Consider the following 16,900-nt stretch of genomic DNA (forward strand, 5'->3'; position numbering starts at 1 on the left):
AAAGCTTCTCATATATGAAAAACCGTATTTTCTTAAAATGACGTTCAATGTTGTAGTTTTAGCTTTTCTTTTCATATTTACAGTGTTGTGTCTTTTAAACTATACTTAAATTAAGAATATTACAGTTTCTAAATAGTCCCTATTAAAAAAAAACAGCGTATAGACGGTATGCAGCAGCTGTTCATGGGTGCCGCCATAACCGACCTTCATTTTGTGTTTCGTCTTATTTTGATCACTTCGCTCCATCATTACCACCGCAGGGCAAGTTATTGCAATTTTAGATTCGACTGTGTCCTTCTCCCCAGCATTGACCTTTGGCGAGGCTCGTCAAAGCCCGTTTTAGTGGCTTGGTATCTCGATTCGGGAAGCCCAGCAATGGCGGTTCTAATCTGTCGCATGTGTAAAGCGTCCCTACATTTTTCGTGCGAATTTTCATATAGCAATATGGGGTACGCGTCATATGGTTGAGACGGGTCGTACGGTTGGTACGGCTGATTTGGTTTGTATGGTCCATATGGTTGTTATGGATGATATTGTTTATATGATTGATATGCGCTATCGGTCAACGCGCTGTTTACAAACAAGCCCTCACGAGGTGTGGGCACAGCGCGTGCGCAGGAACCAGATTCGCCTGACGTGAAACGTCTGCGCCCTAACAGCGCTTTTGGATAGAACCTTCCAATGGATATGTTTTTGTGTCTAAATAATTTTACATCGATAGCTAGCTCGATTAAAACTTGGCCCATTATTGTCAAAGATGCATGATTCAGGAATCCTTATTTTATAAAATGAAATAAAAAGACACACTTCCAGTGTACTTTAACCCTGATATATAAAGTATTAAAGCTGTAAAAAAAATACCAGTGTTGTGAAAAAGATAATCTAAACGTTGCGAGACTCTAAAATATGTCAAAAGTGATAACAGCTGAAATCGTCAGACCTACCTTCTGCCCTTTCATAAACAAAATCTCAAAAACAAAAAACAAATTCTGCAGTTCTAATTTGCAGTGTTGTTCTAGTAACATATTTTAAAAGAACGTATATTTTTTACGGAATCTTTTAGGACCCATCATTTCTCCCTACACGATTGGAGATTAAATCACCCATATACATATATATATACATACGAGAAGAAAAGAAAATCTTTGCTGAAAAGAGCAACAACGAACGGTTTAATCCTCGGCCTTTCGGCCGGAGTCCGGCCTTTATCCGGAAAACTGACGTAGACCGGACGCCGGCCGAAACGTAAAAAAATAAACCGTCCGTTGTTGCTGTTTTCACCAAGGGTTCTCTTTTCTTCTCAGTTATATATATATATATATATATATATATATATATATATATATATATATATATATATATATATATATATATATATATATATATATATATATATATATATATATATATATATGGGTGGTTTCATCTCAAATCGTGCAGGCAAAAAGGGTCGAATTTTTAATTTTGATGAAAAAAATATATGTTATGGCGCCGTTTTTAAAAACGCAGTCGCCGCAGACCGCAAGTTCGTCGGATTTTTTGTTCGCGACTTATGAATTTTTAAAGAGGCCGCGGCGAAAAGCAGTGTTTTTCACACCCGTCGTGGGTCGGATGTTTCGCTTGATCTCCCGCCGTGGATGTTCAGTCCACATTATATTATCTTTTTTAAAGCACTCTGTGGACACATTTAAAAGGCTCCAATACCATAAAATAATTTTAGGCGTTTTGCTTTTTTTCTGTAAAAATGTCAAAAACGCCCCCTTGTTCAATTGTTGACGAACTTTGACAATTAATTACTGGCGATTTACTTGGGTTACATCAATACTTTTTATGTCCACGGAGAGCCCAAAACACGTTCTTTATATGTATTATAAAATAACTTGGCTGTATAAAATATTCTTTGCGGTACGTTTACGTTAATGTTATGTGAAAACCAAAAAGTACCATTTTTGAAATTGATTTTCTCAAAAAACCCATTTTTTATTTTTTTTATTTTTTGTTAAAATGTAGATGTGATAGTTTTCTATGCGAAAATCAAGTCTAGAAAGTGTATATTTTGTTTGTATGTTTTATATTTAAGCATCAATATCGTACAAAAACATGTTTTTACGGCACGAAATGGACTTACGAATTGCGCGTCTTCAAAAGCTTGGAAATAGTTTTTTTTATTTTTTTCAACGTTCCCACATAAAAATGAAATACAGTATTTCCACCCTGTTATATTTATTGATTATTTAAATTTTATTATAGGCGGCAAGCTACATTGGGAGGAGTTCCAAAAAGAGAAAGCAACACTTCTTAACAGACCAGCAGGTGTCGTAAATTTTTAACGTGTATGAGTCGGCAGACGTCGTATTGATTCGGGGCCCTCATTGGCCTGCATGAACGTCCCGCCCTTTCGGAGCCAGCAGATGACCACGACCTTTCGCGCTCGTTGTGTTAGATGGGACGGCCCGTGACAGTAAAGCGAGCAGCGCACCCTGTGTCACAAGGAGTGAAATGGTACGATTGTGTCGTTGACGCGGCGAACAGTGACAGCCACCCAGGAGGAGTCAGTCAGAGTATTGCACAAGGGAAAGCAAAGGAATCGTTGCCTGAAAGGATGAGGACACCATGGCCTTACAATATCGACGGTCAACAACTGTTCTGCCAGCCAAAACAACGCCGCGTGCGCGCTAAAACCGGCGGCGCGGGACAGAAATCCCACAGACGCACCCACGAAGATGGGCCGGTTTCGTTAGCGATGTGGGGAAATTTGAAACCAGCCATCCGTGCATGCGTGAAACGATACCGCCTGTTTGCCCCAGCTTCGAGCGCCCTATCCTTACCTTGAAACGGCCGTGCTGTCTCTCTCTCTCCGGGGAGATCCGATAGCACCAAAGGGTTATCTATTAAACTTGAGGAAGAAAACGAGAAGGGGCTGTTTAAGTTTAATTATCCCCACCAACCCGCTCATTCTGTCTTTATAAAGGGCTATCTCTTTTGGAAACAGCAAAGCCCGGAGACTGACATTAAAACGAGCGTGTTGGTAAATATACTTGTGTTTGTATTTTGCCCGGAGACTAGTTGGGTCGAAGTCAGCCTCCTTGTCAACTATAACCGTTTGTGAAGAGTGGGCTTCTCCCGAGATGAAAAGTCAGCGCCGGCTGATGTGCTCTTTTGAAAAAGGGATGGGGAAAGAGAAAGTTTCAGTAACTGCAGAAACTACCTCGAAACCTCCTCTCCCGATATGAAGCTTCAGGCATAGTCTCGGTTACCTTCTCGCGCATCGCCTGCTCGAATCTATTCTTCACTTTCTTTCGCACAGCCACTGTTCCTCACAGCCGTCGTGGATGTGCGTAACAGAGGGAAAAACAGATTCGAGCATCATCTGGACGCCGTCATCCTGCCAGACTTCAGTGTCGTGGGACCGACTCGTGTGTGTTTCTTCGCCCCGCTGAACTTAGTTTCTCGGGTGCGATTTTGAACGTTTTTTTTTTCAATGTTTTCTTACTAACTGTTTGTTACACTCTTAGAAAAAAGGGTCAGTATAGTCCTCCCTAAAGGGAGGAACGCTCTTGACACATATGTTCCTTCAGAAAGGGAGAAACTTTCGTCCCTTAAGCAGGGGAGGAAAAGTTCCTCCGTCGACTGCATCTCATTATGGCGGCCACGAATCGAGCAAATCGAGCTCGGTAAGGCTTAACGAGAACACTAAGCCTATTGCACGAAGCGAGAGGAGCAGGAAATAAAAACGTAACACGAGCTTTCCGCGAACTGTATTTATTTCCGAAGTTTCTTTACCCCTGCAGGTAAAGAAACTTACGTTTCGAAAGCATGCAGTCACTCAGTCTTCTCATCGTCAGCACTGCGATGTTCAACGGAGACAACCGGCACTCAGTTCGCGCACTTTATGTCCTACCTTTGCTATTCCTCGAGCCACAATTCCTTCGTCAACCGTTGCGTCAACCGCACATCACGGAGGAGTGAAAATCATTCGCCCGCAAAACCAAAAGCCGCTCTCAAAAATAAGCAAATCCGAAGCAACCTCTTGGCTTATCTCAACACGGTAACACGAAATTATGGCGTAGCCGCGTAGCGTAAAAGGATGTTAAATCGCTTGCCACCAGATGGCAGGGTCAAGCAGAGTAATCGCACGTAGCTAGGCTAGGTGGCGCTAGGTACCGCCCAATTAATGTTTTACAAAAAAATATTTTTATTTTCTTACGCCACAATTACGTTTCCTTTTCTTCGGAATCTCTAACACATGTAGACACGTTGCGCACACTACAAACATCAGGTCAACATATATTGAACGCATACACAAGCATCGCACATACAAACATGAATACAACAGCACACAACCCCGACCACTACTACCGAGCCCTGCGTTTCCGTCTTTTATAGTGGTCGTTTTGAACGTACGGAATTTTTCGGTGACTCCCTAAGCAAAAAAAAAATATTCCGAACATGTTCATTTCTTTCCAGCAATGTCATACATCTGAGGCTATTTTTAATGGCTCAGGGGATGAATCTCTTATTAAAAAGAAGACGCTCGATCATGCCATAATTATTTGAAAGCCAATAAATCGAGCCGCTCCAATGTGGTTCCAAGCCATGAGTTTGTTTTCCCGCATGGCCCTTCGTAGCCAGTATTTATATTGTAGTGTTCGTTTTTCTATTTGTGCTGTTCGCGCAAAGCTGCAATTGCCGTCTTGAATTAATCTCTGTAGAGCGGATATCCACTCAGCTGGAAGTGATGCTTCACGGGCACAGAAATCGCTTTTCGATCAACTTGAATGCAGTCAAAGCCGCGACTTGCGACAACTGTTAAGTGTACGGAGCTGCGCCGTTGCGAGCTCGAAAACTTCTAGCGCTCATGCCAGCGCGCCACTTAGAGGGCAGTTTCTACAGGAACCGTAATATATTTAAACAGTAAAAAAAGGATAGCGTTTTTTTTTTTTTTTTTTCGATTTTGCCTGTCTTTTTTTTTTTATGCTAAACTTCCATTATAAATATACGTACTTTCCGTCATACTTTCGTAGTGTTGTCTTTTCCCCAGAGCGCAATCGCTCTCGGGGACCGACAGTCACATTGGCCACTGTAGATAGGAGCTTACCGTTCAGACCAGCGTTCCAACATGACTATCCACATGTCGATCGACTGCACCTAATCCCTCAAGTGGTTTTAAACTCTTTAATGTAAAGCGGAATGTCATCCTGCGACACCCCGGCCCCTCCGATAACGGCGCGACCAGCGGCATCAATGCCCGACAGTTTACGTCATCTCATCTTGTTGTTACACCACTGATACGCGAACACACGGTCACATCGGCGATAATTCCAGTATTCTGTTCACAACCCACAACACTGCCATCACGATGTCGCTGACACGAAGAAATACAGAACCACGTTGACGATGTTGCTGACACGCAGAAGAATCACGTTGAACGCCGGTTGGCACTCGGCACGGGACAACGGAACCGAACTCAGCACGGAAGGCATCCAGGCAACCGGCAGGAAAACCTGCCTTCCTTGGACGCAGTTCCCGCGATTTCCATAGCGTCGAAAACGTCGACACAGTTCCTCGTGGTTTCGCTGCTGTAGTTCCGCGTGTGTCCCGCAAATTGGAGACGGCGGAGACGGCCGTCTTACCCAGTGTATGTAGCGCTGCTGGCACTGCTCCGGAACTTCGCTGTTTCTAGCGGCTTCGTTAGCTCGTTTGATAAAATTAGTGGTAAAAACGTAAATGCAACCGAAATGTTCTGCACGTTTGGACTAGAAGACGGAATTACAGGCGGCCTTCGCTGCCTCTGAAGCTCAATCAACTCAACGTTAATTTATTAAACAACGTGCGCGGTGTGCTCGAAAAACGAAACCGAAAGAAGATGGGTCGGGAGGGCGAAAGCTTTCTCCGGTCTGCCTGGAGGAGGAAAACGTCTCGGTGAATAATAAGGACTTTAATTTTCCTTTCATCGGTCTGGGTTTGTTTATGTGTGTTTTGGTAAACAAAAATAAAAAAAAAAAACATTACAAGAAAAAAAAAAATAAAATCACTTCTCTGGGGATCGAACCGTTGACCACTTGGTCAGTAGCGCGATGTTCTACCCCTGCGCCAACTGAACAAGGAGGATCTCGCCCTCCTCCTTTCATTGAACTGCCGTTCCTCCCTTCTCTGGGCAACTTGTCCGCAACAAGGAGGAACAGTCGCTTTTGCTACCTTTCTCCTCCCTTTTTTCTTAGAGTGTAGCACTGTTCAGTTGTTGGGTTTATTTTGTCATGGCGTAGCGGCCTAGGCGGTGATGTAGAGAGCGTGTTCGCACGCATTTGGTTGCGTCCCATTTAGGGAATGCCCGGAGGAGTTGGTTTATCTTCTTGCCATGTGCGGCTGAGTTTTCCCGTCTTTATTAAATTATTGATTTTTTGTTTGTTTTACCTTTACGTGCCGTCGACTTCTTTGTCTGACTCTCCACCAGGCGTGGACCTATCGTCTTGCCACCACTCCAACCTAAATACTTTATTTTTTTAACGCAATTTTCGTTAAGATCGCAGTTGGGCAATTTAATTCCTATTTATTAATTTTTATTTCCTACCCCTCTCCATGACACACTCTCTATGTGTTGCGGACCGTTTCTGTTTCACCACTTTTGTGTATTACGGAAGTGAAAGGACATTCCCTGGTGACCTGTGCGATGTGCGGTGAACAAACCCCCAGTGTTTGGTTTCGGAAAGAATTGTATATAACATATCGACGGATGTGGTGACTTTCTTTGTCTCAGTAATATGACAGCTATTAGCTAGTCGTGCTAGTTTACTGTGAAAGGTTTATAAATCGAAACAATACAACGTCTGTGCCTTTTGGTTATTCAAAGTCTACTAGGCCTGCTGATTTGGTTAGATATGTATCTCGTGGTTCCCGCTCTTATCAAAACATACATAAATATTCAATACCACAAAATTCGTTTATAATTGATTACAAAATGCAGAAGAAAATTCAAGAAAACTTTTTCACAATTCATAGAGACGCATGGGTCGGAATGTCTGACTTGGGTCTTTCAAAACAAAGACGTTTTTTTCCGATATTGAGGCCTAAATATAAAACATACAAACAAAATATACACTTTCTAGACTTGATTTTCGCGTAGAAAACTATCACATCTACATTTTAACAAAAAATAAAAAAAATAAAAAATGGGTTTTTTGAGAAAATCAATCTCAAAAATGGTACTTTTTGGTTTTCACATAACATTAACGTAAACGTACCGCAAAGAATATTTTATACAGCCAAGTCATTTTATAATACATATAAAGAACGTGTTTTGGGCTCTCCGTGGACATAAAAAGTATTGATGTAACCCAAGTAGATCGCCAGTAATTAATTGTCAAAGTTCGTCAACAATTGACCGAGGGGGCGTTTTTTACATTTTTACAGAAAAAAAGCAAAACGCCTAAAATTATTTTATGGTATTGGAGCCTTTTAAATGTGTCCACAGAGGGCTTTAAAAAAGATAATATAATGTGGACTGAAAATCCACGGCGGGAGATCAAGCGAAACATCCGACCCACGACGGGTGTGAAAAACACTGCTTTTCGCCGCGGCCTCTTTAAAAATTCATAAGTCGCGAACAAAAACTCCGACGAACTTGCGGTCTGCGGCGACTGCGTTTTTAAAAACGGCGCCATAACATATATTTTTTTCATCGAAATTAAAAATTCGACCCTTTTTGCCTGCACGATTTGAGATGAAACCACCCATATATATATATATCAGTGTGTCGAACCGAAAAAAATACGGGTTCGGTTACGGTTCAGGTTCAGGTAAATTTATTTTGTTCCGGTTCAGCTCCGGTTCGATTAATTCGATCCGCGAACCGGTTCGGAAATTATAAGTGACAAATTGCAACATCAAAATAAATTACAAATAAAACATCTGAAATCAGCACATACGAAACGGGATACATCGTACAGCCTCAAGAAAAAAGGGTGTCAAAAGATGTATTCTTACACCCTTTGTCCCGTATAATACACACCCAAACTTCAATTCGACGTACAGCGCCCTACAGTCGAACAGATGGCCCGAAATTTTACGAGGGGCTTGATAGCCGTGGGGTACAACTTATTGAAATAGCTAATGTACGTTTTACTGAACACGAAAAAAAAAATTCGGGTTTTCTTGGCCCTACTGTAAAAGCTCGGTGTTTTCTTTATGTGGTCTTTGATACGTACTTTAGCTATTTAAAATGTTGTACCACACGGCTATCAAGCCCCTCGTAAACTTTCGGGCCCAATGTTCGACTGTAGGGCATTGTACGTCGAATTGAAATTCTGGGGTGTATTATATGGGACAAAGGGTGTAGGAATACACCATTTGACACCCTTTTTTTTTTAGAGTGTAGTGTAAAGCTGAGGGATTTCTACCAGGAATGGTTTCTTTATGTGCACTCAAAGGTTACCTCACCGACTTTTACGCATTCGGACTTCATCTAATTGGGTCTGACGCAGTAGCTGTAAAATCCGCGACCTCCTTACAAACCCACTTACAAGTAGAACTCGCTAACTATCCCGCCACCTCGGCGTGTAAGCAATGGAAGGAACAGTGGGGAGAAAATACAGCTTTCTTTATTTGAATTTGCCTTCGGTAACTCAAATTAGACCCTTAAAGAAGTTTTCATTAGGACGTAATAGGATAAATATTAAAATAGAAGAGTTCGCTGTCTCACAAATATGTTAGCTTCTAAGTGCCTATACGAAACCGGATGCATTATTATCAAGCTCCACAGCCTTTTCTCTTCTCATTCCGATGGAAGCAAGCTTCAAGAACTCGCGCGTTCTAGAAACGATTTATGAAATGTGCACACAGCAGCATTTACGATTTACGATATTATAGGAAAATGAAATCCCGTCACGCGATTTTTTTTTTTTTTTTTTTGCACAGTCTTCCAATTCTTTTTCTTCCGTGCAAGCCGCGACCAGCGCAATACTGGTTCCTATGTCAAGATTCATGGATGCAGCGTTTGTCAAGATTCATGAATGCAGCGTTTATATTCCTAAGACTGAGTGGAGAAGAAAAATATGTAAGCGAGCTGTGTGTCAGTTGACGGCACTTAAAAAACAAATGGCATTGATAGCACATTCATTGTCAACAGCGCGTGGCCGAACCGTTTTGACATGAGCCGGTAACCGTTATTTTTTTTCCGGTTCAGTTCCGGTTCGGGTTCATCGCGATAACAATATAACGGTTCGGGTTCGGGTTCAGTTCCGGAAAAAATACCGGTTCGGTTCCGGTTTTCGGTTCGGTTCGGTTCCGGTTCGACACCCTGATATATTTATATATACATATGTACACATATATATATATATTGTTACGAAGACGACGACGCACATCTTTGGGAAATAGGGGCGCGCGCTGCATGTTTTCGCCACGCGAGCTGAGAGCGATTCGGCTGTTCCGCCATTGATCGCCTCTGGTCTTCCCACATCGCACCATCAAATACGTCTCTCATAAACACCCTCGCAAGTGGTGGAGGTGCAGACGATTCCCAACCTCTCGGTTCCTGTGCTATCGCGATCGACCCTGGAGCTTCGCAGCGGACGTTCAACGCGCAACGCAATGCCGGACGAGGCGGACCACCCGCTCCACTGCTTATCAAGAACCGCCAGCGAGATCCACCAGTTTTCAATGGAGCACCAGAGGCCGATGTCAACGACTGGCTAAGAAGTTACGACCGGGCTAGCCTACATAACAGGTGGGACAATACTCTCAAGCTCGCGAATGTTTTTTCATGAAGGATACCGCACTCCAGTGGTTTGATAATCACGAAGAAAAAATAAATTCCTCGGACAGATTCCAATTCGGCTTCGCGGAAATATTTGGCAAACCCGAACGCCGCAAACAACAAGCGAAAGATAAACTTGCCCGAAGGTATCAAACTACAACCGAGTCCTCCACGTCCTACATTGAGGACGTGGAGGACGTGGAGGACGTCCCTCACCTGTGTCGGTGCGTCGACACTAACACGACCGAAGAAGACAAAATCCGGCATTTGTTCAAAGGGCTACCACACCAGCTATTCTCAATCGTAGCTCCAAAATCCCCTCCAACTGTTCAGCGCCTCATTACAGAGTGCAAGAAGTACGAGGAGTTGCAGAGCGCCCGCATAACAAAGGCACCCTTCGAACGCCTGCCCGAAGTGTCCCCACAGACCACAACGGCGTCCGACCTCCCAAAATTAATTCGGCAAATCATCCGCCAGGAACTTCTGGCGTACTTCGGCACACCACGACCGTCAGATGTCGCCCCAAACCAACGGAGCGACACCGAATTTATGCGGAAGGTAGTACAGGACGAAGTACGAGCTGCTCTCCAACCACTCGCTTCGCCTACCCCTACGTACGTGCCAGCACCACCAGCACTCACACCCTGCTGCCCAATGCTGTGTGACACGCAACCCCGCTACCAGACGTCCTTCCTACACCGCCCCCAACCCCCCCGACGAATTTAAGGACAACAGCGACGCACCGATATTTGGAGAACAGACGACCAGCGCCCGGTGTGCTTCTATTGTCACACAGCTGGTCGCATCGCCCGTTACTGCCGTCGACGAATTGATAATAACGCCTATTATCATGCACCTGGCAATCCGTCTCTCTATTCGAGAGATTTTGACGACAGCCGCTCCTCCGACGCACGCCGCTCTGCAATCGATTCACAAACACCTCAAGACCCCCGCGGCCGATCACCCTCGCCGTACCCCAGGCGCCGCCGATTAGTGTCACCCTTCAACCACCCAGCCGCAGCGTCGACGCCGTCGTCAAACTAAGGAGGGCAGCCTGTGGTGCCACCGGTGGTCAGGCTGCACTGCCAGAAGTTGCCGAAAATCCTCCTTTTATTGGACGGACGGCACTCAACGTTCATATTGCAGGACAAACATGCGCCGCCTTGGTCGACACAGGAGCCGCCAAATCATGCATATCAGACAATGTCTGCCGCCGCTTACGTAAGGTAATTACTCCAGCCAACGGACACCTATTGCGCATGGGTAACGGCGAATTGGTGCAACCTCTCGGATCTGCATCAGTGTCCATTCTCATTGCAGACTTATCCTATATTGTGGTATTCCTCGTCGTTTCCAACTGCGTCGCTGACGTTATTTTAGGCTGGGATTTGTTGACGTCCACAGACGCCTTCATAAACTGCGCTAGAGGCGAACTAGAGCTGAGCTGCATCGACCCCGTCGCTGATCACTCCCATTCGAAAAACATTACCCTTCGCACAAACGACGACCTTCTTTTGCCACCACTATTTGCCGTTGCCGTAGCGCTCACAGCCGACCCGTCGTTTATAGGCACCTCTGGACTAGTGGAACCTGTTGAATCACTATTTGCGAAGGAAAGTATTATCGCCCCATACTCCATCGTGTCCCTAGTAGAAGGCAGCGTTTGTCTTTGTCTCACCAACGCATCTACGGAGTCGCAAATACTTCCCCGGAACACTCGTGTCGCCAATATGACCATGTATCAGGAACACCACATTGCCACTCTTTCGGAACTTTTGTACCCCCCTACTTGTCTACCCGGTTCTGCACGCGAAATGAGTGACAACTTTACAAGGATGGTGGACGCTAGTTTGCCTCCCGAGGACCAACATCATTTAGCCACCCTGCTTAAAGCTTATTCTGATATATTTGACTTCAGCAGCCAAGCCCTTGCTCAAACATCCGTTGTCCATCATCACATTCACACTGGAGAAGCACGCCCACTGAAAAGCAGACCATACCGAATTTCACCCACAGAGCGCAAAGTGATCCAACAGCACGCCACCGAAATGTTGGAGAAGAAAGTCATCCAGCCTTCCTTTAGCCCTTGGTCGTCACCCGTCGTCCTCGTAAAAAAGAAGGATAGGTCCTGGAGCTTCTGCGTAGACTACCGCCGTCTGAATAAAGTAACCAGGAAAGATGTCTACTCGCTGCCCAGGATCCACGACACCCTAGAAGCATTCCAAGGGTCATCCTTCTTTTCATCGATGGATCTCCGGACTGACTACTGGCAAATACCGGTCGCTGATGCTGACAAACCTAAAACAGCGTTCGTCACACCTGACGGCCTCGACCATTTCAACGTAATGCCGTTGGGTCTGTGCAATGTCCCAGCGACCTTCGAAAGGATGATTATAAAAAAAATCGTGAGGGTGCAGGCGAGCTGGTGAATATTAATCATGTTGAATTAACCTGAGAGTGGGGTAGAGAAGAAACATCAAAACGTAGAAGGGACTGAAAACAGACAGGACGACGTCTCAAACTCAGCTCATTTATTTAGTCCACCTCCTTATGTAGTCTCAATCTCAAGGTCATCTCTACCAACACAAAAGGACAAAGTTATACAGATCAAGCGCCACAGCCTTCATCACACAATGCAAGAACGTTGACAACATTTACAGGTCGACGCGATGAGGCAACATCCACCCACCCTCAAACTTGAACAAAAGGATCTCTTCCCCTATTATTCTATACACAGTTCATACTTCTGAATCGTAACATGCCCTCTTTACAAAAAAAGGGGAAAAAAAAAGAAACACTGAAACGATAGTAGGGCCAATACACGTGGAGATCCACAAAAAAAAAGTTTGTACGGTTTTTTGGAAAATCACAAGCACTTAAAACAACCTAAATAACAAAAAAAAAATGTTTACACTTTTAGAAAGCTTTTTGAGTTCTTCCAAACTGTAGCGAAGCCGGACTTATGCAGTTGCCTAGAGACTTTGTCCGCACGGTCTCCCTTACTACTCTCTTTACATCGTTCCTCTCTTTGCGTATTATTTCCGTCTCCGACCAGAGCGCCGTGCAGTTGTTACATTCATGAATATGTTTTGCTATTTCCGAGTTTTGTGCATTGTTCTTTACATTTCTTTTATGTTAGTTTAATATGTCATTTATGCAGCGTGACTTCGGTCCTACAAACTTGAATCCACACTCTAATGGTATCTCATACTCAACCCCAGTCTCGAAACATACGGATTTTTCCCGATGAGCCTTTTTGCAGTCGCTCACACCTGATTGAAATGGCGTCAGTTTACTTAATCTGAAATCCGAACTAAAGACAGTGTCTACTCCAAACTGCCTCGCACATGCCTCCAGGTTGTGAGAGATGTCATAAAAATAAGGGATTACAGCAAAGCGGTTCCTTGGTTTCTGTTCAGTATCTCTCCTGCCTTTAATAAACAATTCTAATTGCCGTTGCTTTTCCATTGCCTTTCTAGTGATTCAGTGATATGATAAACACATGACCTTTCTAACGCGTTCCTGACCAATGACTTTACAATCCCCGCCTTTACGGTCTTCGAATGACAACTCATTCTTGGCAAAACTGGTTTCGATTTTTCTTCCGGTTTTTCCTCAGTAAACTTAAATTCTGGAGCCGTTGACCTTATCACACCTTCTATGGTTTCTGTTATACCTTCCTTAAACGTGCATATTAAGATGTCATCTACATATCGTCTTCCTATTGCCGTACTTGGAGACAACTCCTGTAGATTATCGTGCACTGCGCGATCCAAAGTGTTTAATCATGGGAGGCGTTGTTCAGTGTTATCGATGGACACTAAGAACTTGTATTATTCCTTAGAAAATACCCGGTTAATTCAGAGAGTCAAGGAGGCATTGGAGTTGAATCTTGTTAAATTCCAATCGGGCTCAGGTATATCGGTAGAAAGTTCCTTAACAATTTTGGAGTTTTATCTGAAGTCAACGGTAGTGGAGTGCGAAGGAAGAAAGTATATACAAAAAGAAGGTGTTTCTATAGGGTCATCAGTCGCACCGATTTTAGCAGAAGTTCATTTAAACTCTTTTAATCGCGCAGTGCACGATAATCTACAGGAGTTGTCCCCGGGTACGGCAATAGGAAGAAGATATGTAGATGACATCTTAATATGCGTGTTTAGGGAAGGTCTAACAGAAACCATAGAATTTGTGATAAGGTCAACGGCTCCAGAATTTAAGTTTACTTTGGAAAAATCGGAAGATAATGTTCTGCAGTTTTCTCGATTTACGTATTCACGTAAATCGAGGGTTATGTTGGGAATATGGTAAAGAAAAATCGAAACCAGTTTTGGCAAGAATGAGTTGTCATTCGAAGACCGTAAAGGCGGGGATTGTAAAGTCATTGGTCAGGAACGCGTTAGAAAGGTCATGTGTCCATCATGTCACTGAATCAGTAGAAGGGCAATGAAAAAGGTTGATAATTGTAGGTTATGACGACAGTTTTATAAAACGGCAATTAAAATTGTTTATTAAAGGCAGGAGAGACACTGAACAGAAACCAAGGAACCGCTTTGGTGTAATCCCTTATTTTTGTGACATCTCTCACAACCTGAAGGCAAGTGCGAGGCAGTTTGGAGTAGACACTGTCTTTAGTTCGGATTTCAGATTAAGTAAACTGACGCCATTTCAATCAGGTGTGAGCGAGTGCAAAAGGCTCATCGGAAAAATCCGTATGTTGCGAGACTGGGGTTGCGTATGAGACACCATTAGAGTGTGGATTTAAGTATGTAGGACCGACGTCACGCTGCATAAATGACAGATTAAACGAACATGAAAGAAATGTAAAGAACAAAGCACAAAACTCAGAAATAGCAAAACTTATTAATGAATGTAACAACTGCACGGCGCTCTGGTCGGAGACAGAAATAATACGCAAAGAGAGGAACGATGTAAAGAGAGTAGTAAGGGAGACCGTGCGGATAAACTCTCTAGGCAACTGCATAAGTCAGGCTTGGCTACGGTTTGGAAGCAACTCAAAAAGCTTTCTAAAAGTGTAATTTTTTTTTTATTTAGGTTGTTTTAAGTGCTTGTGATTTTCCAAAAAACCGTACAACCTTTTTTTTTTTGTGGGTCTCCACGTGTATTGGCCCTACTATCGTTTCCCAACAGCACAAGAAGGAGGTCAATGAGCTCTTGGAGAGCCAGCACAACATAGTGGTGTACGTCGATGGAGCAACAAAAGGGAAGGAGTATGCCGCAGGAGCAGTCTTCAACAGAGGCGAGGGGGCAACTCCCTTTGAAATTGCCACTAGCTGCGGACGAGGCACGGAGGTCACACCGGGCACGGTAGAAGAAGCGGCTCTTCTGTTCACGTTGGGAGTATACGGGCACCTCCCCGGTAAGACGAGAAACCTCGTCATCTATACGGACTCCCAGGAGGCGGTACGAAACATGTACAAGATCAAGGCAACCGCAAGCCCGACGGTACACGCCTTTTTCGACACGGCGCTTAGCCTATATCGGGAGCACGGCACAAGAATCAGTGTACGATGGGTCCCGGGACACCAGGAGATCTTAGGAAACGACATGGCTCACGCAGCGGCACAGTGCGGGATGAGAAGAATTTTTTAGTTGCCATCCCAACAGGCGTCCAACTGCGAAGAGTCACTCGAACAGCCAGAAGATTCGGCATGCTACGACCCCGTCGAAGAGCTTCGTAGATGTCGCAAGATGCGAAAGATTCAGCTAGCTGAAAAGTGGCAACCCGAGGACTACCCGCTTCCGGCGAAAACCTTCAAGCGAAAGGAACGGTTCAACTTCGGCGCATCCGTACCGAAGGCGCGGTCACGCCAAGGCTCAAGTACGACATCAACCTCTCGCAATTACAACGGACGCAGCCGTACGCGGTCCCTCCGGACCCGCGATGTCAGAGATGCAAGGATCCAGAAGCCATTCCCAGGCTCGACCATCTCCTATGGGAATGCCAAGCTCTAGCCTTGTGCAGAGTGGAAGCCATCGAGACGCTACCTGAGGAAGAAAGACCCAAGAGACTCGTGGATTGGACGGACCAGCAGGGCGAAGCCCAACGCCGGACGAGGATTCTTCAGTCGCTTCTGGACTTCGTAGCCAAGGCAGATCTGGGGGACTCCATATGAAAACACCCCTCATGACCCATCGCACAGTCATCCCTCATCACCCATAATCACGCAAGAACGAGGCTGCCAGATCCGATGATCACTGCGGCGCGGATAATCTTTTTATTCGTAGTCCTTGGTTTTCAATAAACGTTTTCTACCTACCTACCTACTATCGTTTCAGTGTTTTTGTTTTTTTTTTCCTTTTTTTTGTGAAGAGGGCGTGTTATGATTCAGAAGTATGAGCTGTGTATAAAATGATAGGGGAAGAGATTCTTTTGTTCAAGCTTGGGGGTGGGTGGATGTTGCCTTATCGCGTCGATCTGTAAATGTAGTCAACGTTCTTGCATTGTGTGATGAAGGCTGTGGCGCTTGATCTGTTTAACTTTGTCCTTTTGTGTTGGTGGAGATGACCTTGAGATTGAGACTACATAAGGAGGTGGACTAAATAAATGAGTTAGCTGAGTTTGAGACGTCGTCCTGTCTGTTTTCTGTCCCTTCTACGTTTTGATGTTTCTTCTCTACTCCAGTCTCAGGTTAATTCAACATGAAAGGATGATGGATACATTTCTCCGCGGCCTCACCTGGGATATATGTCTATGCTACCTCGACGACGTCGTCGTTTTCTCAACCACACTTGATCAACATTCACACCGGCTGAGGCAAGTTCTTGGTTGTTTTCGCTCCGCACACTTATAATTAAACTCAAAGAAATGCATGTTCGCTGCTCGACAACTGAAAGTACTCGGCCATGTAGCCAGTGCCAGTGGCATCAGCCCGGACCGCGACAAACTCAGAGCCGTTTCTGAATTTCCTGTTCCGCAACTTCAAAAAGACGTCCGTGCTTTTCTTGAACTGTGCACTTACTTCCGAAAGTTCATCCCTGGCTTTGCTCACGTCGCTAAACCTCTCAATCAACTCCTTCGCAATAACGCCGCATTCAAATGGGGCCCACTTCAACGCCAATATTTTGAGTCCCTTAAATCGGCCTTGACGAACAGTCCCATTCTTGGCCGCTTTACTGAAGGAGCCG

The sequence above is a fragment of the Ixodes scapularis genome, unplaced genomic scaffold, assembly GCF_016920785.2.
Source record: "Ixodes scapularis isolate PalLabHiFi unplaced genomic scaffold, ASM1692078v2 ptg001274l_1___fragment_3__unscaffolded, whole genome shotgun sequence".
NCBI lineage: Eukaryota > Metazoa > Arthropoda > Arachnida > Ixodida > Ixodidae > Ixodes > Ixodes scapularis.